General features: G+C 47.5%; 1 pseudogene; it reads right to left on the bottom strand.

Annotated features, from left to right (window-relative positions):
* Positions 1-2747: 2747 nt before the first annotated feature.
* On the bottom strand, positions 2748-3163 carry LOC114008192 (60S ribosomal protein L26-like; annotated as a pseudogene).
* Positions 3164-10541: the final 7378 nt, after the last annotated feature.

Raw genomic sequence — 10541 nt, forward strand, 5'->3', positions numbered from 1 at the left:
TTTTGACACAGATGTGCCCGGCATGCTTTTTAAGCCACTGAGTCTAGGACTTGCGTCTCAAACAGCCATGTGGGAGTCTAGCACCTGAACCACTATGCCACCTGCTGGCCCCTAGACCAGGGTGTATCACCTGCTTCCTGTGGTGCCTGGCACAGTCTGCCCACTGCTAGTGCTTGTGGTTTGTCTCCAGCCGGTGTGCCAGACTCACATGCCGGCCAGGAGCCCACAGATTTCATAACCAGGTGAGGTTGCCTGATGGGGGTTCAGATGAACAGGCAAGCCCCTGCCCCCTCTAGCTATTGGAGCAGTATCTCAACTTACGGATTTTTACTGGAAAAAAATGGCTAATTTTTAAATGTTGACAAAAATACATTTTTTTTTCTTTTTACGTCTCTGTTAGGCATATAAAATAAGTCTGGCTCTTGGATGCATTAGAAACTCCAAACGAAGGCACCACCTATGTGGACCCTAATCCCATAAAATTGTTTTTCAGTGCTCATACCTAATTAAATAGGCCTCGGCAGTTGTGCTTGTCTTTGAAAGGAGCGAGTGTGTAAGAATACGGACTTCATAAGAAGGAAAATTTTATGAAGTTGTTTGAATCAGAACCGCAACAATGCCAATAAAATGTATTTTATGAAGTTGGTGAGAACGTTGCAATCTGGATGCTGTTTTACAGTGCACAGAACTGGTGCGCGTTGTAAATGCAAGGTCCCTGACTGCCGCTTGGCCTCCTCTTCAGTGACAGATGTGACAGCGCCTTCTGTGCCGTGTCCAGCACGAGGTGGGATGTAGGGGCACTAGCCATGAGTTGCCTGCCTGCTCACTTCTGGATCAGCTCACTTCCATGGTGACAGTCATTGCCAGCTGCGTGGACGTGCAGATGCTATTCGGAAGGGTGGGTCTTGCACTGTGAAGTACTGTTCTGTCTTGGGGCTCCTTCGAGGGCATGGCTTCTGTCCCTGGTCTCCCATGCTCTCAGAGACCTCGTCTCCGGCCAGGAGCGGCCACCATGTGTCCAGAGGACAGGGGGGCTTCGGTGCTGCTGCTGTGTGACTGGGAGCTGTGACCCCTCCCGAGCATTTTCATGGTTTCTAGGAAAAGTTCTGACGTGAATGGCAGGAGTGGCTGAGATGTCTGCAGACCCTCTAATACATGCAAGCCACGTTCAGACCCAGCCAGGAAGCCTTAGAAGAGCGGGGCTTCCTGTACGAGGAGCCTTACTCTGCATGCTACTCGGACTATTCTGTCACAGCGTTCCCTGACATGTGCACACCATGCCACTCGATACGGGCCGGGGGAGCAATGAGGTGCTTAGGCTGGACCCAGGTACTTTGCTTTCTAGAGGACTCTCAAAGGGCTGGGAGCAGGAGGAAGAGAGCACCCTGAAAGAAGGCAGGGGGACTGTAGCCTTAAGCATTCTCCCTGACTCACTGCATTGACTTGTTGGATTTAGAAGCTGACCCAGAAGAGCAGACTGAAAGTGAATGTGCGGAAATGTCGACCCAGGGCCGTAAGCATCGGAGATCGGTTTTGGCTCATTCTCTGTGACCTAGGCAGTGCGTCCTCAGTTTCCTCCTCTGTAAAATGGGTTTAATAAAATGTCCCTTTTAGACTTACATAAGAGAATTTGAAGTGCCTAGAGTGTTTGGTACCGTATTTAAATTCTCTGATTCCTCTACTTCTTTGGAGTGTTTGCCACTTGGGAGCTTCCTCATTGGTTTATACCTGACCGAGCTCATTCACAGGGGCTTTGAGACCCGGAGAGTGAATACACGTAAGAGATTATAGACGTCACCACATAGTGTCACAGTGGTGTGGCAGTCTGACTGTTTGTGATCCCACAGAACACGTGTACTGAGATCCGAACCCCTGAGAAACCTCTTTGTGAGACCAGCAGATGGTGTAAGGATTGTGGCTCTAGACTCCTATGAAGTCGACTGTGGTTCAAGTCCTGGACCTGGTGGCTTAAAACTCATGCTGGGCGCGTGTGTATGAGTGCCCAAAATCCCAAGAGGAGAATGGAGGAGAAGGGATTGTGGCATGGCCATCGCCCCTTGTGGATAAGATTTCTTGCATTCTGTCTCTCTGATGAGCACACATGCCTTATAGAAAAAAAAAAAATCTCTCTCTAAAAAAAATAAAAATGGAAACCTCTTTGACCCAGCCTCCCTCCCCTCATTCCTACACGTCCACACCAACCACAGCCCTTTCCCTCATTCCTGCACGTCCATACCAACCACAGCCCTTCCCAGCTCAGTGTTTACTCCATCTCAGCGCGTGCCATTCCAGAGCTTGCAGCCAGAGGTCCTTCCTGAGGAAATTATTAGAAAGATGAATGCCTCTAGTTAAAATAAACAAACAACAAACAAAAAAGTTCTTTAGTTTCCTTCTGATTGGGATCATAACAACCTCAAGGTGGGTCTGAACCTCACTCAGGTAGGCGGAGCATTTAACAGGGGTTCTGGAGATGTCTCAGCCGTTGCCTGCTCCCCACTTCAGAGTTTCTCCTAGGTCCTTACCTCGACCCTCCATGGACCTCTTAGTTACCTGCAGTAGGCTTTCTAGCTTTCTCTCCCAGGCCCTCAAAGATGTCTTCCCTGTCTCCACACCTCTGGCTGTTCTGTTCTCTCTGCTTGCAGTACCTTTCCCACTGCCTACATCTCTTAATTTTCTACACAGTCTTTTTTTAAATTATTATTTTTTTATTTTAGCAGTTTTTAGTAAAAGCTGTATATAAGATTATTTTACTCCTGTATCTTCTCAATTGCTTCTTCCTTATATTCACCCTTTTCCTTTCCTGCTTGGTGAGACTTCACTTTCCGTTCAAGCATCTTTTTGCGGTCTTTGTCCAGTTTTAGTCTGATGATAACCACCTTGCTGGGGTGAATGCCCATGTGGACCTTGCACCCACTCGATGTAGATGACGTATTTCTTCCTGTAAACCTGGACGGCTTTGCCAATGTGCTGACCTTTGTTAGTGTCCTCGCACAACCTGAACTTCATCATCCTTTCGGATGGGCATAGGTCAACATTGTACTTCCGTCTCAGCTCCTTGGAAAGGAGGGAAAGACATAATCTTCCTGCAGATGTGGGGCCATGCGCTGAAATGCCTTTTACGGTGCTTGCTGTGGTCAGAAGTCACAAAAGGATTGAACTTCATTTTGGCCGCCGCTGCTCAGACGATGGCTGTGAAAGAGAAAAGGATATTCTACACATTCTTAATGACCCGGTTGAAATGGCTCCTCTCACGTGAAGCATGCCCTGACTCATTCTCTGTGCTATTAATTTGTATCTATTGCATTTTTCTGCTATAAACTCAGCAATACAGTGCTATATTTATAAATCTTATGCCTTTAATGGAAATTAAGAGAAGACGTATAGCCATTTTTTTTTTTTTTGAGAGGTTTTTGCTATAGGGCACGTGCACTCGCTAGAAAGACAGAGAGAGGCAGAGAGACAGAAAGCGAGAAATCACCCCCCAGGGGGGGATGGCCATGCCGCAATCCCTTCTCCTCCATTCTCCTCTCGGGATCTTGGGCACACACGCACATGCGCCCGGCTTGAGTTTAAGCCACTGGGTCCAGGACTCAAACTGCGGTCGACTACATGGGAGTCCAGCGACATAGCCATTATGCTAACTGCTGGCCTTGACACATAGTCTTTTATATTAACTCACATATTTACCATTTCCAATGCTTTTCACTTCTTCTTGTGTTTTCAAGTTACCTTCTGGTGTCATTTGTTTCTATCTTGAATGACATTCTTTGTTTTGTTTTTGTATTTTAGGTAGATTTGCTAACAAAAAATTCTCTCAGCTTGGTTACCAAGGAATGTGTTTATTTTGCCTTCATTTTTATAGGATAGTTTTGTTGGATATAGAATTATTGGTTGGCAATTTTTTTTTCTTTCAGCACTTTTAATATCATTTTACTGCCGTTGGGCCTCCAGTTGGTTCAGGAAAGAATGGAGGTATTAATCACACTGATGTGCCTCTATGTGTGATGAATTGTTTCTCTCTGCTGCATCCACAATGTTCTCTTGGTCTTTGAACAGTTTGAGTATGATGTATCTAGGCATGGAGCTCCTCGTCTTTATCCTGCCTGAGGTTCTTGGACCAACTGAATGTGTGTAGATCCACGTTTCGCATCAAAATTCAAAGTTTTAAACCACTATTTTTCAAAAACTTTTTTTGTGCTTTTCTTTTTTCTTTACTTCTGACGTTCTTATAACATAAATATTTATGTGCTTGATATTAACCAATGTGTTTCTGAGGTTCTGTTGCTTTTTACTTTCATCTTCTTTTTCTGTGTCTTTTAGATACGATAATTTCCATTAATCAATCTTCAGTTTCACTGATCTTTTTTTTTTTTCCTCTTTCCTTCTTGAATCTTCTGTTGAACTCCTCTAGTGAGTTTTTCTTTTCAGTTAGTGTACTCTTCAACTCCAGAACTTCCACTTGGTTCTTCTTCTTTTTTTTTTAAATCACTTTTATCTTCTTAAAGAAGATCTCTTTTTTGTCTGCTTATTGGTGTTACAGTTTCCCTGATTATTTAACATGGTTTCCTGTAGTTTTTCGAACGTATCTTTAATAACTGCTTTGAAATCTTTGTCAACTGAGTCTAACATCTGAGATTCAGAGAGTTTCAATTGACCACTTTCTTTCTTGAGTATGGGTCACACTTTCCTGTATCTGTGGATATGTCCTAATTTCTTGTTAAAAAGAGGACATTTTATATATTGTTGTCATTCTGGGTTCTTATTTTTTCTCCCAAAGGATGTCATTGTTGCTGGTTTTTTGTTTTTGTTTTTTGTTTGTTTGTTTAACAAATAGCTTGCCTGGCTTATCTGTGAAATATATCTCCTCTGATGTATTGGTTCAGTGTTTAGTTTTAATGTTTGTTTTTGTGTTTAAGTTTTGTTTTGTAGACAAAGGCAGTCTCTCTGTTTATATAGGTTAGGGTCTGCCAGTGATTAGACTGGGGAGAGGCTGTGCTCAGACACCTAGAGCCAGTAACTGTTCTGTTCTCTGCTGGTGGGTCTGTGTGTGAGTAGGGAGTTTGAGCCAGTAACTGTTCTGCTCCCTGCTGGTGGGTCTGTGCATGAGTAGGGAGGCACATTCAAAGGTCAGGCCATTTTGAAGCCTGCTCTGGCCTTGACTTTACCCTGGGACCTCTCACGTCTCTAGTGAGTAAGCACAACCTAGAGTTGACCAGGAGTGTGTGGGTATCTTGAATCCTCTCTGGCTTTTGTTGGGTAGGGCACAGCCTAGCCAGGAGCATTTTGCCCCAGTTATGCTTCGTTTTCACCTGCTGAGATAATCACTTCTACTGACAGCGTTATTCCAGGGACATGGCCAAGCACTCCAAAGGAAGTGAGTCCCCTCTGACCACACAGCTCTGATGTTCCTCTGTCCTACTCTGTCCTGGCGGAACCTCCATGTTGAAAGAACTGGAGGGAGGGTGGGAGAAGGTGGAGCTGTAGGCAGGGATGCCACAGATTCCCACTATGCCTACTCCACATTTAGTCTTTGAAACATAAACACTTCTCAGATTGTTGACTGTTCTTGGTTAATTTCCAGAGTGCTAAGATGATTGTTTTTGTCACTGTTGTTGAGCTTTATTTTTTTTAATATTTATTATTTACATTTAATCATCATACATCTTAATGGGGTTCCTCCTGCCTCCGCCTCCCATGCAGCTGTCACCGTACGTACGTGACACCGTGCACAGTTCTTACTTACCTAGCCTTGCTATGTTGCCCAGACCAACTCTGACCTCACAGCCCTCTTGCTCAGCCTCCCGAGTTGCTGGGATTACAGGTGTGTGCTACCATACACAGCGTTTACCTATTGCCTTTTGGAAGTGGAGGATTTGCCTCCTTCACCCTCTGTGCTAGCCTGGACTCTCCGCCAGCTTGCATATGCTTTCATGCGATCGGCTTTTTCCTGTGTGGATTCACTGCAGAGCTTGGGTTTCCTCGCTACTTCCCTGAGAGCTCCATCTAAATCCACTGGCGATTTTTAGCGTGGGGCATTATGCCAGGCAACCCAGTAGATGCCCAACAAATGTTCGTTGCGCTCATCTTCTGAAAGATGGCTGACGGTGTGGTTCATATGAAGACTAGGTGTGGAAGAGTCCACAGACCTGCCTTTGGGTCTCAAGGATAGCACTCCACGTTGTTGATCCAGTTTCTCCTCTGTAAAATGTCAAAACTGAACCCACTTCCTGAAACAGCTGTGTGAATTAAATAAGGTGTAGAAGTTATCTGTCATAGAACAATACCTGGCATGGAATAATGCTTTATAATTAACTTTTATTTCTCCCCCAAAGAAGTGGGATTGATGAAGATAATAAACCTCAGGTAATCTGGCTTACCCATTCATCCGACCAACCATCCATCTGTAGACCACCCATTTGTCTTGCTGCAGTTGCATAGACATAAAAGACAGCATGCGTGTTCTGGAGAAACACATCTCACGGGAAGACACGCATATAAACAATCATTTGCAGAGCTGTGGGCAGGGACTATGAAGACGAGGGTGATGAGGTGCAGGCGCAAAGGCCAGAGCAGTGACAGGCGGGATGGTAGGTGGTGTTCATGCCCCTTTGCCATAGCTTCAAGGCTCTCTGCTTTGGAGGAGAGAAGCAGGGGCAGGAACAGACAAGACTCATAGCTTCTTCTGTATTGCATGGAGTCCTCTCAGGGGAGATAGCCCAGAGATCTCAGGCAGTGGGAGTCACATACCTGCTTATCTCGCTTCTCGAGGGAGTACAACTTTATATTTTCCGCCCAAGATCCTGATTATTATTGTTATTTTAAGAGATCTTTTTGCTATAGGGATTTTGCGCTTTCCAGAGAGAGATAGACAGACAGCGGGAAATCACTCCCTAAGGGGATGGCCACACCACAATCCCTTCCCTTTCACTCTCCTCCCAGGTTCTTGGGCATGCTTGCATACGTTCCTGGTGTGAGTTTTAAGCTGCCAGGTCTGGGCCTCGAATCACAGTCGACTATGTGGGAGTCCACTGAAGTAACCATCATGGCCTCTGCTGGGCCCCTATTATTATTTTTTAAAGGTTTTCCATATGGCATTTGTGCTTGCTGGAGAAAGAGAGAGAGAGGGAGAGAACACACCTCGTAAGGAGTGGTCACACCACAATCTCTTCTCCTTGCTTCTCCCTGCTTTTGGAATTTTTGGGCACACACACACACACACACACACACACACATGTGCCTGGCATGTTTCTCAAGACATCAGGTCTGGGACTCAAACAGCCATGTGGGACCTAGCTGCTTTAACCACCCTGTCACCCCTGGCCCAACCCTGATCTTTTTATCCAGTTTTGCCCCAAAGGACTCACATGTCACAGTTTTTCGATGATGTCCGGGAATGCCTAGCAAGCTCTTTCTTCTTTTCAGAGGTGACACCTGCCTCTGTTAGATCCCTGGACCGCTTAACTGAAATCCCGTCCTTCCTGCCTACACACACACACACATGCAAACACACACACACACACACACACTTGCACATGCATGCACAAACACACTTGCACATGCATGCACAAACACACACACACAAAGGAGGTGAAGGTCAGAGAAGATGCCTGTGGTCATTTGTCCTCACGCCCGCAGAGGCTCTCTGACTGGCCACATCTCTGGGGGAGGGGAGCTCCCAGCCTGTGCATTGGAGCTGGCTTTCTTCTCCTACCAAGATGGTGTGCATCCATCCTTCGGCATTTCCCCTTCTCAGAGGCCCAGGGACAGGAGAGCAAGGGGCAGCAGACAGACGTCCCAGGGGTCTGTCCTCCAGACACCAGGGCTCCTGCTGTGTGTTAAGCTAGCAGCAGTTTTCTGTGTGCATGCGGACCCACTTTAGAAGTCAGGGTCCAGAGACGTGGCTGAACAGAGGCCCGTTATGAAGTGGCTCATTGCCGGCACAATGTGGTCTGTGATCTGCAGGGGCAGAGCTCTAAGGCCCCATTCTGCGGAATGTCGGTGCAGCCCAGGGTGCCCGCAGGCCTCCTTCTCAAGGCCTCCCAAGCCCTGCTCTGTTCTTCACGTGTGTCTGCAGGAGTGTCGCTCGGGTGCTCCTCGGCTGGTCCCGGGAACTCCACAGCCTGTATTTACTGTTCATTATTGTTTCCAAAGTACATCTTGCGTGATGCCTGCTCACAATAAAATGACTTTTCCCCCCATTTCTCCACGGAGTTCCTTGGAAACGGGCTCCTGCCTGTGGGCGGGGGAAGGACTGAGAGGAGCAGAAGCCTGCTCCTTCTGCAGGAGGTGTTTGGGGAAGGACAGACAGAGGGGCGGGGCAAGTGGCCCAGTGTGCCGTGGGACACTTCTGGGCCGGTTTTGGAGGCTGAAACTGAAACCTCTGCTATTTACCCAGCAGACTCACCTGCGTGAGGAATGGGCCAGGAGGGTCATGTGATGGGAGTCAAGGCGAAAACAAAAGAGTCCATTTATTATCCTGGCAGGAAATTTGTTCTTTGGGATTCTGTAGCTGCAGACATAATGATTTCATTTCCTTTGGTGGCGGGAGATTAATAGCCCCAACCCCTGGGCCCGTGGGGGTTGCCGTTTCCTCCATTTTCCTAAGCGTCGTCAACTCTGTCCTTCGCATTTCTTTCCGAGGGGTCAGGGGGCGTCTTTTGGTTCGTGCTGATTAATAGAAAGTAGGCTTCTTCCTGAAAGGCTCCAGGATACCAGGTGACCCGGGTTAAAACACACACAATGTGGGCAAAATATCCCATGCGTCAGACTCTCCGTGGGTGCCTCTGGGGCTTCCCGCAGCTGCAGGGCAAGGCTTGGTTCCACCTCCTGTGTTAGAGGCAGCCTCTGTCCCTCTGGCTGGAGATCACTCAGACTAGAGCAGGGACCTCCCAGGGAGACCGCTGCCACCAGGGCTGCCATGCGCCGCTTAACCTCACGGAGCCTCAGTTTCCGCATCTGATTAACGCGGACGCACAGCCTCCTTCATCAGGCTTTAGGGTGACTTGAGACCCGGTGTCAAAGTGCTTTTGAGTCAAAGTCCTCTGCAGGAATGGTGGTTGAGCCCTCTGGACTCCTGGTAACTATGGAGACCCCAGTCAGCCTTGTTTAAAAGGGAGGTAGGGGGACCAGCAGTTAGCGTAATGGCTATGTCGCCGGACTCCCATGTAGTCAGCCGTGGTTCAAGTCCCGGACCCGGTGGCTTAAACTCAGGCCGGGCGCATGTGCGTGCATGCCCAAGATCCCGAGAGAAGAATGGAGGAGAAGGGATTGTGGCGTGGCCATTCCCCCAGTGGGTGATTTCTCACTTTCTGTCTCTCTGTCTGGCGAGCGCACGTGCCCTGTAGCAAAAACCTCTCAAAAATAAATAAATAAATAAATAAAGGGGAGGTAAGGTGGTGTGTGAGTCCGTGGGTCTGCCCTGAGGTGAGGAGATCAAAAAGAAGGCAGGAAACAGGAACCAGAGACTTGGCCGGGGTCCTCTCCCAGGAGTGTCCCAGGGTGGACCCGAGGGGGCTAATGTTTCCTCTTGGATCCAGGGATTCGTATTTTGTGGAACAGACATCCCACCTGGGGAGTCAGAGTCTGTGTTTGGATAAGGATTCGCATCGTATTAAAAGACAAAACACAGAGCAGACGTGAGCACTTTCCCACTGTGCTCCGGCCCCGCGTGTCTGCTGCCCCGGCTGGCATCCGTGCTCCGTGGCGGCTCTGGTCCCCCACTGAGCCTTGCTCATACTCCGCACTCAGTGGCTGTTGGCTCATTAAGTAAGTCCCTTTAATTAAACAACCTTCTCTGTTCCAGAGAGAGGCAACTTTGACCTATTCGAGGACACTTTGGCATTTCCCCATGCCTCAGTTTCCCATCTATGTCTCCCCTCCCACCCCAGCCAGACGTTCATAATAGAGAATAAGAAGTCTTTTATATTTTGCGTAAAGAGATGTCAGCTGAGTGAGAGGAGAGGAAACTGGAATAAACCGACAAGGTTGCTGAACACCGGAAAGTGTGAGCGGGGTGAAGCATTGTCTGTTCCCTGGCGGCATTGGGAATCACTTGCGGCTCTCAGGCGAGGTGGGTTGGCGAAGTCTTCCCGGAGGCAAAGGTGTGTCTCAATTAAACATTCCTCAAAGTAAGTTAAATATGGATAATGGAGCAATTTTAATAAACATTTTACTTTTAACATGTTTATAGTGTTGTTAATTATCTCTCTAAGTAGAGAAAACAGAAATTGTAGCACACTGAACAAAGATTGCTGATTAGGATAATAAAATGGAAATTTTAATCAAGACGATAACTTTAAGTCAAAGGAGGGTTTCTCCTAGGCTGCTAGAGCTTTCATCTTTATTAAACACCCCATTTATCATCACCACTCCATTCAATGTGAGCATTAGATTAATATTGACAATTTAAAATAGAAAGAACTTTTCTTTGCCCTGGTGGTGCCGGTGTGATAGCGAGGCTCGAGCCTGTGAAAGTGCTCGCATGCTGTCACCCCTCCTCTCTTGCTGCCACTGGCTGGCCCCCTCTACCCCCACCCCCGGGG

This window comes from Tupaia chinensis, unplaced genomic scaffold, assembly GCF_000334495.1.
Source record: "Tupaia chinensis unplaced genomic scaffold, TupChi_1.0 Scaffold000302_1, whole genome shotgun sequence".
Lineage (NCBI taxonomy): Eukaryota > Metazoa > Chordata > Mammalia > Scandentia > Tupaiidae > Tupaia > Tupaia belangeri.